This window comes from Leucoraja erinacea, chromosome 3 (assembly GCF_028641065.1).
Source record: "Leucoraja erinacea ecotype New England chromosome 3, Leri_hhj_1, whole genome shotgun sequence".
NCBI classification, from domain to species: Eukaryota; Metazoa; Chordata; class Chondrichthyes; order Rajiformes; family Rajidae; genus Leucoraja; species Leucoraja erinaceus.
The window spans coordinates 22,665,527-22,680,729 of NC_073379.1; the positions used below are offsets into that span (position 1 = coordinate 22,665,527).

Sequence of the window (15,203 nt, forward strand, 5' to 3'; positions counted from 1 at the left end):
TCCTCCACCGCTGCTCTGCCTCTCCATGCTGCTGTCCACTGTCTGTGGATGCTGTCTGACCTGCTGTGTATTTTCAGCATTGCAGTTGGCTGGCAAATGGGATTATATTAGATTAGAAGCATAGAAACATAGAAAAATAGGTGCAGGAGTAGGCCGTTCGGCCCTTCGAGCCTGCACCTCCATTCAGTATGAACATAGCTGATCATCTAAAATCAGTACCCCATTCCTGCTTTTTCCCCATATCCCTTGATTCTTTTAGGCAAAATAACTAAATCTAACTCTCTCTTGAAAACATCCAGAGAATTGGCTTCCACTGCCTTCTGTGGCAGAGAATTCCACAGATTCATAACTCTCTGGGTGAAGAAGTTTTTCCTCGTCTCAGTCCTAAATGGCCTACTGCTTATTCTTAAACTGTGATACCTGGTTCTGGGCTCCCCCAACATCAGAAACATTTTTTTCTGCATCTAGCCTGTCCAATCCTTTAAGAATTGAATAATTTTCTATAAGATCACCTCTCATCCTTCCAAATACCAATTAATACAAGCCGAGTCAACCCATTCTTTCATCATCTGTCAGTCCCGTCATCCCGGGAATTAACCTGGTGAACCTACGCTGCATTCCCTCAATGGCAAGAATGTCCTTCCTCAAATTAGGAGACCAAAATTGCGCATAATACTCCAGGTGCGGTCTCATCAGGGCCCTATACAACTGCAGTAGGACCTCCTTGCTCCTAAACTCAAATCCTCTTGCAATGAAGCCCACATGCCATTAGCTTTCTTCACTCACTGGTGTACCTGCATGCTTACTTTCAGTGACTGATGGACAAGCACACCCAGGTCTCATTCCACCTCCCCTTTTACTAATCTGACACCATTCAGATAATAATCTGCCTTCCTCTTCTTGCCATCAAAGTGGACAACCTCACATTAATCCATATTATACTGCATCTGTCCACTCACCCAACCTATCAAAGTCACCCTGCAGCTTAGGTTCCAAATGCTGGACATCTACAGTACACTAAAAATAACAAAAGCTGGAAAATCTCAGCAGATAAGGCAGCCTATGGAGACAGAGACTGGATTAATGTTCAAGTCATTTGCACTGGGAATGGAACAATGATGTTCCTGCTGCAGTTTTAAAGGTACATTAAAATGCATCAACAGGATAAATAAATATACAATAATCAATAATACAATAAATTATCAGTAATACTTGTTAACCAGAACATAATAATGCAAACCGACAATCAGTTAGCCAGAGTGTGGTAAATCTGTGGAATTCATTGCCACAGATAGCTGTGGAGGCTAAGTCATGGGTATTTTTAAAGTGGAGATTGACAGATTCTTGATGGGGAAGGGTGTCAAGGAGGGCTATGGGGCGAAGGCTGCAGAATGGGGTTGAGAAGGAAAGATAGATCAGCCATTGTTAAATGGCAGAGTAAACTTGATGGGCTGAATGGCCTAATTCTGCTCCTTTAACATATAAACTTATGAATTAATCTTTTTCCAAACTAGAAAAGTGAGAAGGAAGATCAAGTGTATCTGAAGCATGTGTAGGAGCGTTCCCAAAAAAGACTCCCTTCATGTAATCTTTGTGCGATTTATTTAAAAAAAAAGTCTATCTTTAAAAACTTTGACATTTATCACCAAGTGTCAGGACGAATACTTAAGCAGCATAAAACCATGCAAGTTTTTCACATTTTCAATGTTGTTAGTCCTAAACATAAAAGAATAGGAAGAAAACTATCAATTCCACAGAGTTAGCAACGCAACCTTTTGCATGGTGTTCCCTTCCCTCTGTACAACATAAACCCTGAGAAGAACATGTAGTGGGTCAGTTCAAGACTAATCCTAGAATGTTTGACCCAAAAAACTAAAGCCTCAATGTTTATTTTAGTTTAAAGATACATCGTGGAATCAGGCCTTTCAGCCTACTAAGTCCGCACTGACCAGTGATCCCCGCACATTAACACTACCCTACACACACTAGGGACAATTTAACATTTATACCAAGCCAATTAACCTGCAAACCTATACGTCTTTGGAGTGTAGGAGAAAACCAAAGATCTAGGAGAGAACCCACGCAGGTCACAGGAAAAACGTTCAAATTCCGTTCAGACATGCACCCATAGTCAGAATCAAACCCAGGTCTCTGGCGCTTTAAGGCAGTAGCTTTACTGCTACACCACCGTGCCGCCCACTGCTTAGAATATTAAAGCAACAGGTCCTTCGGCCCACAATTACCGTGCTGAACATGATACCAAGTTAAACTAGGCTGCTCTGCCTGCGCACGTGATTCATAGCCTTCCATTCTCTCCAGATCCCTTGCAAACTTCCTGCTTTTGCTAATGGACCACCCCACCCCAAAAGAAGCTCCATGTGGCCATCATGCAGGCATCTGTGTAGGAAATCTACTAGGAGGCACACTGTGAGGAAAGAAAAGTCAAAATTCATTTTAACACATCTTTGATCTTATAGATGTGTATAATGATCTTATAGAGATGCATAAGATCATAAGAGGAATAGATAGGGTGAATGCACAGTCTTTTATCCAGAGTAGGGGAATCAAGAAGGAGAACAAAGGTTTAAAGTGAGAATGGAAAGACTTAATAGGAACCTGATGGGGCTACTTTTCTTCCAAAAAGGATGGTAGGTATGTGGAAGGAGCTGCTGGAGGAGATAGTTGAGGCAGCAATTATCACAACTTTTAAGAAACATTTGGATAAGTACATGGATAGGAAAGGTTTAGAGGGACATGGATCAAACGCAGGCAGGAGGTACTTGTGTTGATGGGGCAGGAAGGTCGTCATGGGCGAGTTGGGCTGAAGGACCTGTTTCCACGTTGTATGACTACGCCCTATTGATGAGTTTGTTTTTCTTGGAACGAAGATGACTGAAGAAGGATGTCCCTTCTGATCCCGCTGCTGACAAAGAGAGACATGGAGAGTATAAACAGCAATAACAAATCATACAGCAAACAAGTTAAAACCGAGGATAAAAATAAAGACATATATCATGTTTTCCAAATAATTTTCCGGAATTCTGCAGATCTATGTGGTATTAAAATGACAGTCTTCTTTAATGTGCTTTAACACTCAATACTGGTTGGTCCCTGGTACAGAAATTATACTCTGATGCTGACATGTGAATTAATTTTCCTGACATTTTAATGCTTACATTGTGCAAAATGGATTTTAAGCTCTGTTCAAGATAAGTAACCATCTCCAGCAAGAGAGCAACACTCCCCCTTGAGATTCAACAACATCCACATGTTTGGAATCACATTGACCAGTATCCACATAAATACTGCACGGGTACAAGAGCAGTTCAGAGGCTGGATATCCTGTGATCATGGACCACCTTTTGACTCCCAAAGCCTTTCCACAAAGGAGCTTGACACAATATTATTTGGATAGATGTAGTTCCAACACCCTTCAAGAAGCTAGACATCATCCAGGACAAAACAGTCTGCATACATGGCACACAAATCATTCCACCCTGAATCTTCTCTCTCTTTATACTGCAATGTTCCATCTATAAAATGATGGAACACAATATCGTATTGTTCAGCAGCACCCACAAACATCTGACTGCTACCAACATTGCACAGACCAGTTTTCCCACCGCTGACTCCATCTACATTTCACACTGCCTCGGAAATGCAGCCAACATGACCATAGACTTGTCCCACCCTGGTCACTCCTCCTTCTCCCTGCCCCATCCGGCAGAAGGTTCAGATGCTTGAAAGAATGCACCACCAAACTGAGGAACAGCTTCTTCCCTTCCGTTATCAGGATTCTGAATGGTCCTTCCATAAGCAATCTGATTCTTGTCTGTTCCACCTCTGCCCCATTGTGGAAATTGAACTTTGTCTATGAAACCGATGCACTACAACGGCGAGAACTATATTCTGCATTATCTATCTTCCCCTTTATTATATTATATTTATTTATCTATTATACTTGAATTTGACTTGATTGCAGCATGAAGGTTATATCTGACTTGTTTGGATAGCATGCAAAACAAACCTTTTCACCATACATGTGACAATATGTAAACCAGCAAGTTCCCCTCCATATTACACCATCTTGAATTGGTAAATGCATTGGTAATCTTTCATTGTCGATGGGTTCTAAATTATAAAATCTTCTTTGTAGAGTCATACAGAACGGAAATAAGCCCATGGGCCCAACTTGTCCATACCAAACATGATGTCCTCTCCATTGGTACATGACAATCCCATATCCCTCTAAATCTTTCCTATTTCCCTTCACCACAAGGAGAGCAGTGGCTCACAAAAGCAGTTCATTACCACCTTCCTTCCACAATGCAGTGAGAGCAATAAGCCACAGATTGATATTAGATATTATCGTTGAAAACCTGAGTGATGCAGTGGTGCTGGTTTCCGATGGGCACGGTGATGGACGCACGACACATCTCGGTCCTCCATGCACGTTCCTCTTTTGTCTCTACACATGCATCTTCCATCAACGTCTTCAGCATCGTCTTTATTGGCCGTCTCGGGTCACGTCGTCCATGGGTGGGTTTGCACAGCACAACCTTGTTTTGCTGGCATTACTGGGTGGCGGTGGCAGTGACCAGCGAACCTCATCCTTCTCGACCTGATCTTCTCGGTCAGAGGTGGAATCTCCCCATAGAGCTGGGCGTTGGTGATGTGGTCCCTCCAAATTACATTTTGAACTTTTCTGATCATTCGGGTGTAGGTACCATCGAGAGACTTGGACAGTGCTCGAGTGGGAGTCCATGCCTCACACCCATTCAGTAATATGGTCTCTACAGTTGCATGGGAGAATCTCAGTTTGAGACTTTTAGACATCCGAGACGTCGAGATTTTCCCCCATGTTATTGACAGATTTTCATGCAAGCGCTTTCTAGCCCTTGATGACATTCTCCGAGCTCTGCATCCTCGTTCCCAGGTACTTGAAGTCCTCCACTTTCTTGAGAGATGCACCGCCACTGGTCTGGAGAGGCTCATGGTCACCAATGTTGTACGCCATGTACTCGGTCTTCTTGGCATTGAGGTGGAGGCCCACTTTCTCGCACTCCGTCTCGTCCCTGCCGAGCAGCTCCTGTGCCTCCCTAATCTGGTCTGACAGCAGGACGATGTCATCAGCGAAGTCGAGGTCTGACAAGTTGACTGGCCCGATTTTCTTGAACGCCTTAGGGTGACTGTAGAGCCGAGGTCCCTTGAGCGCCTCGTAGATCAATTGTAGAGCTGAGGTTGCTTGAGCGCCTGCCTCATTGCATAATCAAGGACAATGGCAAAGAGAAAGGGTGCCAGCGTGTCTCCCTGTAAGACCCCCAGCGAGGATCTCGAACACTTTGCTCTTGCTATCCGGGGTGACAACCTTGGCCGTGGTGCCCAAGTGCATATCCTCAATGGCTCTCAAGAGACGAGGAGGGATACCGTGGAGAGGTTCTGTAAACAACTCTGCTCAGGGAGGAATGGGTCTGCTATTGAGTCGGAGAGCAAGGAGCGCGCTACAGGGTGTCCACTCTGTCAGTCCTTGAGTCTTTATTGCTGAGTTTAGTGGTAACCCTGTCACCACTGTCATGGTATGCTACTCCCCTCACAACAGCAGCCCTGAGGCCGAAGTAGAACAATTCTACTCTGTCCTCCAAGTTGCGATGGAGCGAGTACCTGCATACAGTTTACTGGCTGTGCTTGGGGACTTCAATACCCGCCTCGGACAAGAGGGTGCTAGTTACACCTATCACACTTGTGACAATAACCAGAATGGTCAACACCTAGCCAGCTTTCTCCAGGAGTATAGTCTCCGAGCAGCGAACACCATGTTCAAGAAGCGACTGGTGCAGGACTGGTGCAAAGAAGAAAAGCGCCAACTAGATTACATCCTGGTGCGACGCAAATGGAGCAACAGTGTCATGGACTCTGAAGCGTAGAGCATTTTTGATACCGTGAGCTTGGATCACCGAGTGGTGACAATGTGAGTGAGGCTAAGCCTGAGGCAGCCTAAGTCTACAGGCCACAAGGAAAAAATGGACTGGAAATTGTTTTCCTCTCGACCAGATCTACAGGCCCAATGCACAGTAGAGGTGGTTAACCACTTCCAAATGCTGAAGAATGAGAAACAAGAAGAGGAGGAGGAAAGAGGAGGAGCTGAGACAAGGGAAAATGCTACGGCTCGTTACGAATGGTTCATAGAGACCAACTCTGAAGCAATAAAGAGTCTACCCAAAGTGAAGCATGTGAAGAGAAGTCGCAACTCTGAGCACACGGAAGTTGTTGCAGCATGGAAAATAGTTGTTGAATGCCAAGAGGCCGACACTAGGAGCAGGATGGAACAGCTCAAGGAGGATCTGAAGGCGGCCAAATCCCAACTGTTTCAGGCGTACGATAAACTGAAGGAGGAGGAGATTGCGAGAATGATAGAGGGAGTAGAGGCAGCCAACAATGGCAAGTGGTTTAGCGAGGCATGGAGGGTCATGAACGAGATCAGTGGCAGGAAGAAGACCAAGTCAGGTCAAGTCAACGGGAACTCTCCAGAGGACCGAATCAACACATGGTTCACCCAGTTCAAGGACCTGCTTGGGTCACCTCCAACTGCCACTGAGGAAGATGAGGAGATCAAGACTGTCTTCATGGATGTACAGATTCATGACGACCCCTTCACCATGAAGGAGCTGCGAAAAGTGAAGACCTCGCTGCAGCAAGGGAAGAGTCCAGTGCCTGATAACATCCCTCCAGAGGTGGGGAGAAACTCTGAGCTCGGCGACATCATGCTCAGGTTCTGCAACACAGCGCTAATGACGAAACACAAGCCAACACAGTGATCACAAACCAACATCATCCCCACCCCCAAATCTGGGAGCCTGAACAAGGCTGACAACTATCGTGGCATCTGCCTGACATGTGCCTTGGCCAAGGTCTACAACCGTTTGATTCTCAACCAGATTGGGGCTGCTATTGACCCGAAGCTACGTTACAATCAGAACAGCTTCAGAGAGAAGAGGAACACGGTCACACAGATCCTTGCCCTACGAAGAATCATTGAGGAGGTGAAGAATAACAACCTGCCGGCCGTTCTAACCTTCATAGACTTCAAGAAAGCGTTTGCCTCGATTCATCGATGCAAAATGATGAGGATTTTAAGCCGTGGGCTCTCCTTAATGACCCACATTCCATAGATCATCACAAGAAAAAAACAGATCCTAGCCCTAACCCTGATCAGGTTGAAGTGAAATCAGCTCATTCAAATTGAGACACCAGGAACCGTAGATGCTGGAATCTTGAGCAAAACACGGACAGGAGGAACTCAGCGGGTTAGGCAGCATCTGCGGAGGGAAGAGACCTGACCCAAAGTATCGCTTAATCATTTCCTCCATAGCTGCTGCCTGACCGGCTGAATTACTCCAGCACTTGTGTTTTTCTTTCAGCTCTTTCAAATTTAGCCCCAGTTCCTCAATGAGAAAATAAATCAATGTTTGTACATTTTAGCAGACAAAATTTAATAACAAGGAACTGCAGATGCTGTTTTTTCTCCAAGATAGTCACAACATGCTGGAGTAACTCAGTGGGTCAAGCAGCATCTCTCAACAAATGGATAGGTGATGTTTCTGGTGAGGACACTTCCTCAGTCTGAGGAAGGTTCCCGACCTGCAACGTAACCTATCCATGATCTCCAGGTATGCTGCCTAACCTGCTGGATTACTCCAGCATTTTGTGTCTACAATTTAGTAGAGCCTATTCAGAACAGGTCTGGACCTTGGCACTATTATAGCAGCAGCCGTTCCCTGTGAATCACTCTTACATGTTCTCGTTAATGTCACCAACTGCTCCTTCTACAGAAAGCCTGCTCCAAGTGGGCATGATAAGCAGCAAGTGTTGCTGTTCATGTCTGGCTGGAGTGTTAATTTATGAAGCGCGCAGATGGCTGTGTAATGATTAATTAGATACTGTTTATCAATCTGGGTACTACATTGCCACTCCAAAGAATTGCATAAAAATTATAAATTGGAAATGTCCTGTTCAACCCAAGCAACCTGTGCTGGCATTTAGAACATAGAACGGTACAGCACAGCAGCAGGCCCTTCAGCCCATATTCTCCATGCCGAATATGATGCCGTTAAACTCCTCTGCTGTGCTTGTACATGATCCATATCCCTCCATTCCCTACATATCCATGTGTCTATTTAAATGCTTCTTGCATGTCACTGTCATATCTGCCTCCACCACCACACCTGGCAGCACGTTACTTTCTGTGTAAAAAAAAAACTTGCCCTGCATTCCACCTTTAAATTTACCCTCTCTGACCTTAAACCTAAGCCCACCAATTCTTGGGGTTTCCACTCTTGGAAGACGGTTCCTACTATCTCCCCTATCTTCGCCTCCCAAAATTAACCAACCACCTTATCCCCATTATCCAGAGTAATGCCCACTCTGTTTTCATTTAGAGATACAGCATGGTAACAGGTCCTTCGGCCCGAGTCCACGCTGACCATCTCATTAGTTCTATGTTATCCCAGTTTCTCATCCACTCCCTATGCAATTGGGGCAATTTACAGAAATTAATCTACAAACATAACATGCCTTTGGGATGTGGAAGGAATATATAAATATATAGGTAGATATAGATGACCAACAGATGGGTTGGTGTGTAAGTTTGCTGATTATATCAAAATTAGAGGAGTTGCAGACAGTGGGAATGCTGTCAGAAGATAGAGCGGGATATAGGTTTCAGATAGAGAAAGAAGTTGGATAGACTTGGATTGTTTTCTCTGAGTCGGATGTTGAGGGGAGATGATAGAAGTATATAAAATGATGAGAGGCATAGATAGGGTAGACGGTCAGAACGTTTTTCCCAGGGAGGAAATGTCAACACTAGAGGGCATAGCTATAAGGTGAGAGGGGGAAAGTTAAATTGAGATGAGCGGGATATGTTTTTTACACTGGGGGTCTGGAACATATTGCCAGAGATGGTGGTGTCGGCAGATATGATAGTGGCGTTTCAGAGGCTTTTAGTTAAGCTCGTGGAGATGCAGGAAATAGAGGGATATGTGGATCATGTACAGGCAGATAAGATCCCTTTGACTTGGCATCATGTTCTGCACAAACATTGTAGACCGAGGGCACATTCCTGTGTGGTACTGTTCTACATTTTATTCGATGAAACTGGAGCACCCAACGGAAACCCACACAGTCAAAGGGAGAATGTACAAACTCCACACAGACAACACCTGAGGTCTGGAACAAATCCAGGTCTCCAGTGCCGTGAGGCAGCAACTCTACCACCTGGGCCACCATGCCACTCCTTAAATGCAAATTTCACAACTTCCATTAAATCCAGGCCTTTGAATTACCTACCTGGTAATTGAATTGCTGCACCACCACCTTCCCCTCATTCTCTTCATCTAATTTTCCCCATTAAATGGTCTCATCTTCAAACACAGCTTGAAGGTGTCATAGCTCTCCAGGTTCAGAACTAGATGCTGTTTGTTTGACAGGTTTGTCGTGGAAAGATGTCACACATTTGACAGGTTTGGCGTGGAAAGATGTCACAAGGCACAAGCTGCAAAGAATATTTTCCTCCACTCTACCCTCTACCTCTCACATTTAGTTTCCATGTGTTATCCTATTCAACATACCACCATCATTTACCATCTTAATTCTCTCTGCTCAGTCCCAATCATTCATTGTTAAAGATCCTCCACCAACACTCCCAGCTATTCAATCGCATCTTAATCGTCTTTATTACAGCAGAAACAGTCCAATTACCCTCATTCTTGCCGACTGCAGGCACTGTTGTGGATCCGTCTGCAGTGACAGACAGTGCTCTGATGAAGCATGCATGGGATAAGCCAGCTCCGTCACAGAGCCTCACACAGTAAGATTGAAAATCACATTCACCTCGTTCTTTGGCTTCTTACACATGCCTCTGATGGATGAATATTCAGCCAACTAAAGCACATATTCGCGAGACTGCAGGATCTGAAGAATCACGTCGCACATAACTGGCTCTGAGTTCTTCGTCAATGCGTGCTTCACACCTTACCAGTTACATCTCTCCAGCAAATCTGAAGTAACATTCTCATTAAGTCTAAGTTGTCTGGCAGAGGCCTGTGATCAGTTCCAAACAGCCGCAATCTTTCCAATTTGCTCCATTCAGTACATTTTCTCTGTCATCGCCAATGCACAAGATAATCTGCAGAATGGTAGAACTGCAATTGTCATTTATTTGGTTTAGTTTAGTTTATTGTCATGTGTACTGAGGTACAGTGTTGCACGCTAACCAGTCAGCGGAAACACACCACATGATTACAATTAAGCCGCCCAAAGTGTGCAGCTACAGGATAAATGAAATAAAGTTTTGTGCAGGATAAAGTCCAATAAGTAAGTAAGTGAGTAAGTAAGTACGTTTATTGGCCAAGTATTCACATACAAGAAATTTGTCTTGGTGCTCCGCCCACAAGTAACAACATGACATACAGTGACAGTTACGAACGACTCAGAAAACACTAAACATTAATAATAATAAAACATTAATGATAAAGCACCATTGATCAAGCATGTGAACCAACAAAATACCAGCTCAAAGGGAGGCTACAGATTTTTGGCTGTTGAGTAGAGCAACTACTCGTGGATAAAAATTGTTTTTATGTCTGGCTGTGGCAGCTTTTTGACAGTCTGGAGTCACCTTCCAGAGGGAAGTGATTCAAAGAGTTTGTGGCCAGAGTGAGGAGGGTCAGAGATGATCTTGCCTGCTTGCTTCCTGGCTCTTGCAGTGTACAGTTCATCAATGGTTTTGTAGCCTCACATGCTGCTTCTTGTCCGTCAGGAAGCTGGTGATCCACCGACAGAGGGGTGCAGGCACAGTCAACTCGGAAAGTTTGGAGTGTAGTAGCTCTGGCACAATGGTGTTGAATGCAGACCTAAAATCAACAAACAGGATCCTCGCATAGGTCCCCTGTCGGTCTAGGTGCTGTAAGATGAAGTGCAGGCCCAGTTTGACTGCATCATTCACAGATCTATTGGCCCGATATACAAACTGCATAGGATCCAGCAGGGGGATAGTGATATTTTTCAGCTTGGCCAGCACAAGCCTTTCAATTGTCTGCATGACTGCAGAGGTCAGTGCGACAGGCCTGTAGTCATTAAGCCAAGTAATCCTTGCCTTTTTGGGTACAGGGACAATAGTGGAGACTTTGAAGCAGGCAGGGGCAGTACATGTAATGTCTGATTAAAGGTAGTCTGGAGGTCTCTAATGAGGTGAATAGTCTGACTTATGTCTGGGGCAATTTATTTTTGAAGCAGAGAGTGGTGGGTGCTTGGAACGTGCTGCCAGGGTTGGAGGTAGAGGCAGGTATGATAGTGATATGTAAGAGGCTTTAGTATAAGCACATGTTATATGCAGGAAATTGAGGGATATGGATTATGTGTAAGCAGATAAGGGTGAGTCTCAACATTTGGCATTGACATTGAGGGTCAAAGGGCCTGTTCCTGTGCCGTACAGTAAACCCGTGTTTACTGTACAGCACTTAAAGGTTGCTTAGTAGGCTGGAGTTAATGTGTGTCAAAACCAGCCTCTCACAGCACTTCATGTTAGTGGATGTCAAGGGCCACTGGACATAGTCATTAAGACATGAGATCTTGCTTTTATTTTTCTTCTTGATGCAGGTGGGTACCAGAATGGAGCAGGGAAAAGTTAGAGAGATATTAATTATGTGCAGGCAGATAAGGGTTAGTCTTGGCATCATGTTCAGCGCAGACATTGTGCTGCACTGTTCTATGTTCTATGTATTAAGACTACAGTAATTTTGGTCATGGTATTTAATTACAATATTAGTTTCCCTGTTTTGTTACATATCCAGATACAACTAAATAAAACCCAACCTTTTACTTACTGGATTTATGTGCCCCTAATGTCTCCAAGGGAAATGAAGCAGACATTATAATCTGGTCATTAAAAGAGGGTCTCCGAATGTAATATTTTCAGCCCTAAACACACTAATAGCTGTCTTGTGATCAGTCAGAGGTTAATGATCCCATTACACTGCCTGCAAATGCCTAAACCTTTTAGTAGGGTAGGTCTGATAAGCGAGCAGCTAAAAGATGATCCTATTCTTGTTATTTTAGGATGCATTTTCATTTAGTTTAGTTTTGCATGGAATTTGTCTTTCCTGCAGAAAAATATATGCGTTACACCTTTTTAGGTGTGATGGTGGGGAGTCTGGTCTATGTGACGGACCTGGCTCCATCTATAACTCTGTGTAATTTCCTGCAGTCTTGGTCCTTACAGCCTTTATGGGGTTTGGTGGAGATTCTCCATCGTAATCATTTCACGGTGTGAGGGATTGTCTGTCACAATTCTACTTGATTACACGGTTGGTCATTCATGGCAGCTGCTCTCAGATCTTTTTCTGAAACATCTGCTGTCGTGTCAGCTCTCTCTCCAATCTCTTTTTTCATGGATCCCTATTCAACACCATTCACCATCTTGCCCCGTCAGGTTGTCACAACAGTTTAGTTTAGTTTAGAGATACAGTGAGGAAACAGGTCCTTCCACCTAGTCTGCACTGACCAGCGATCCCCACACTTTAACACTATCCTACACACAATTTACGCATACCCCAAACCAATTAACCTACATACCTGTACGTCTTTGGAGTGTTGGAGGAAACCGAAGATCTCGGATAAAACACATGCAGGTCACGGGGAGAATGAACAAACTCCATACAGACAGCCCCCCTAGTCCGGATGGAACCCGTGTCTTCGGCGCTGCCAGCACTGTAAGACAGCAACTCTACAGCTGCGCCACCGTGTCGCACAATAGTTCACACATCGCACTCAGTAATTTGATGAAATAGCAGTTAACTCTATAGAAACGTGTAGGAAGGAACTGCAGATACTGGTTTAAACCAAAGATAGACACAAAAAGAAGAGTATTGACCTGAAACGTCACCATTCCTTCTCTCCAGAGATGCTGCCTGTCCCACTGAGTTACTCCAGCTTTTTGTGTCTATCTTTTTTTAACTCGAGAGAAACATTGGATTCCAGCCACATCTGTTAGTCTTGCCACCTCTGTCATTGACTTTGACTTTAAACTTTAGAATTTAGAGATACAGCGCGAAATAGGCCCTTCGGCCCACCGAGTTCACGCCGACCAGTGATCACCCTGTACACTTACCTACACACACTAAGGATTAATTTTTTAAACTTACCAAAGCTAATTAACCTACAAACCTGTACGTCTTTGGGGTGTGGGGGCAAACCTGAGCACCCGAAGAAAACTCACGCGGTCACGGGGAGAACGTACAAACTCAATACAGACAGCACCCTTGGTAAGTATTGAACCCAGGTCTCTCGCATTGTAAGGTAGCAACTCTACCTCTGGGCCACTGCGCCGCCCCTTGTTTTGCTTTTGCTGGTTTTGGGTTGAGGGATGCCATCCATCTATGATGGTCTGATTCTTCCTGTACTTCTCTGAAGATAGGAATATCAACTGCTCTATTTTATTACATAAGCAAGTCTCATAGAAACCTTCAAAACTATTGGTATTACTGGATAGAGTAGGTGCAGGAAGTAAGATCTGATGGTGGGGAGTCCAGGACTTGGCTCATAGTCCAAGCATAAATCAGGGGATATGGGAAGGAAATTGGAACAAGATAATGAATTTATGGCCAAATAAAGATTCTACATTTTTAATAACGTTGTACTTTAAGGGTACAATATGGTGCTGGAAATGTGGCAAAACTTGTGCACAGTGTGATCTACTCTTCTTATTCTTGTATTTAAGTATGATTGTGCCTATGTGTAAGATTTTTACTGAATTACTAGACCAAGCGTGGACCCATTGGATCCCCCTCCCCCAACGCAATAGATCCAGGCCCGGCAATACTTCCTCAACTGTGCAGGCGCAGCTGACGGGTCTCCGCTGTGATGCCAGAGAACCCCATTGTGACACGAGTCAAGATGGTGATTTCAAAATGGCGGCGGGCCCAGCAACCCCCATAGGTGGCCCAGCAACCCTCCACCAACTGCGCAGGCGCGGCTGTCGGGGCCGGTAAGTGGGAGCGCAGCGGGCCCGGGGGTTAGAAAGTTAATTAAAGTTTATAAAGGGAAATACTTTGTAAAATTGAACGAAACTTGCTTCTGCACACCCCAAGCGAATGGTGAGTAAGGTGGGCCGAAAATTGTTGCACTATCGTGTACCATTTTAGCTGTAGCTCGGGCATTTAGGGAACAAGTAAACATACAAACAAATATACATACATACATATATACAAGATGAGAGTTTTAGTTATATCCTAGAACAAGTGGGACCCGTTGGGCCCCTGTCACACGAGAGGCCTGGTCCTCCAACACAACCCGTTCCTCAAGGCAATATTCCACCACTCACCCGTCTCCCCAAAGGAACCCCTACCCCAAAGCAAAATTCCACCACTCACCCATAGCCCCCAAAAGCGCAGGGGATGCTCATTTCGCCTTATTCACGTCCCTCATTTTAAACTTTTTTTAAAAATTGCCTCATTCGCCCTCCCTCATTTTAAACTTTTTTTGAATGAAATTGCATATGCTAGGGCTAGCAAGACTCAATGTACTTGGATAGCAACATTGTCAACATTCTACAGTCCCAATGTGACATCATAGCTGTAAGGACTAGGAAGAATTTTCAAATTGGGGTTTTGTTAATTAAAAAATGTTAATAACGTAAAATATAACATCAATCTGATGAACCTTGATACACTACACAACAAGATAATTGTGAGTAAGGTGGTGCAACATTTTTTGTGCTATTGTGTACCGTTTTGGCATAGTTCAGATCATGAAAAGCATGATCACAAACAAACATGCAAACTCACATGCAAGATGAGAGTTTTTGTAATATACATATAGATATAGAAGATAGATAGATATGCAAATTCAGCACAGACAGCATCCGAGGTTAGGATTGAGTCTGGGTCTCTGGCGTTGTGAGGAAACATCTCTACCAGCTGCGCCACTGTGCCGCCCTCATGTTCGGCACAGACGTCGTGGACCAAAGTTCAAAGGACCTGTTCCTATACTAGACAATTCTATGTTCATTGTTAAAGCAGAGGTATTGCATTTCTCCTTTTGTCCGTCGTATTTTTGTCACTTTGAAATGGAGCTTGAGAATTATGTGCTGGTTAGAACTCAACTCTTGCTTCCTCATTGAGCAAGGAGAACAGTATATGGTGGGAATG

At 44.3% G+C, this 15,203-nt stretch overlaps 1 protein-coding gene across 2 annotated transcripts in view; it reads left to right on the forward strand.

The window, feature by feature from the left end:
• The window catches only part of cfap99 (cilia and flagella associated protein 99), an 88,013-nt gene that overhangs the window by 30,123 nt on the left and 42,687 nt on the right, over positions 1 to 15,203 (forward strand). The gene's annotated exons all lie outside the window — the stretch shown is intronic.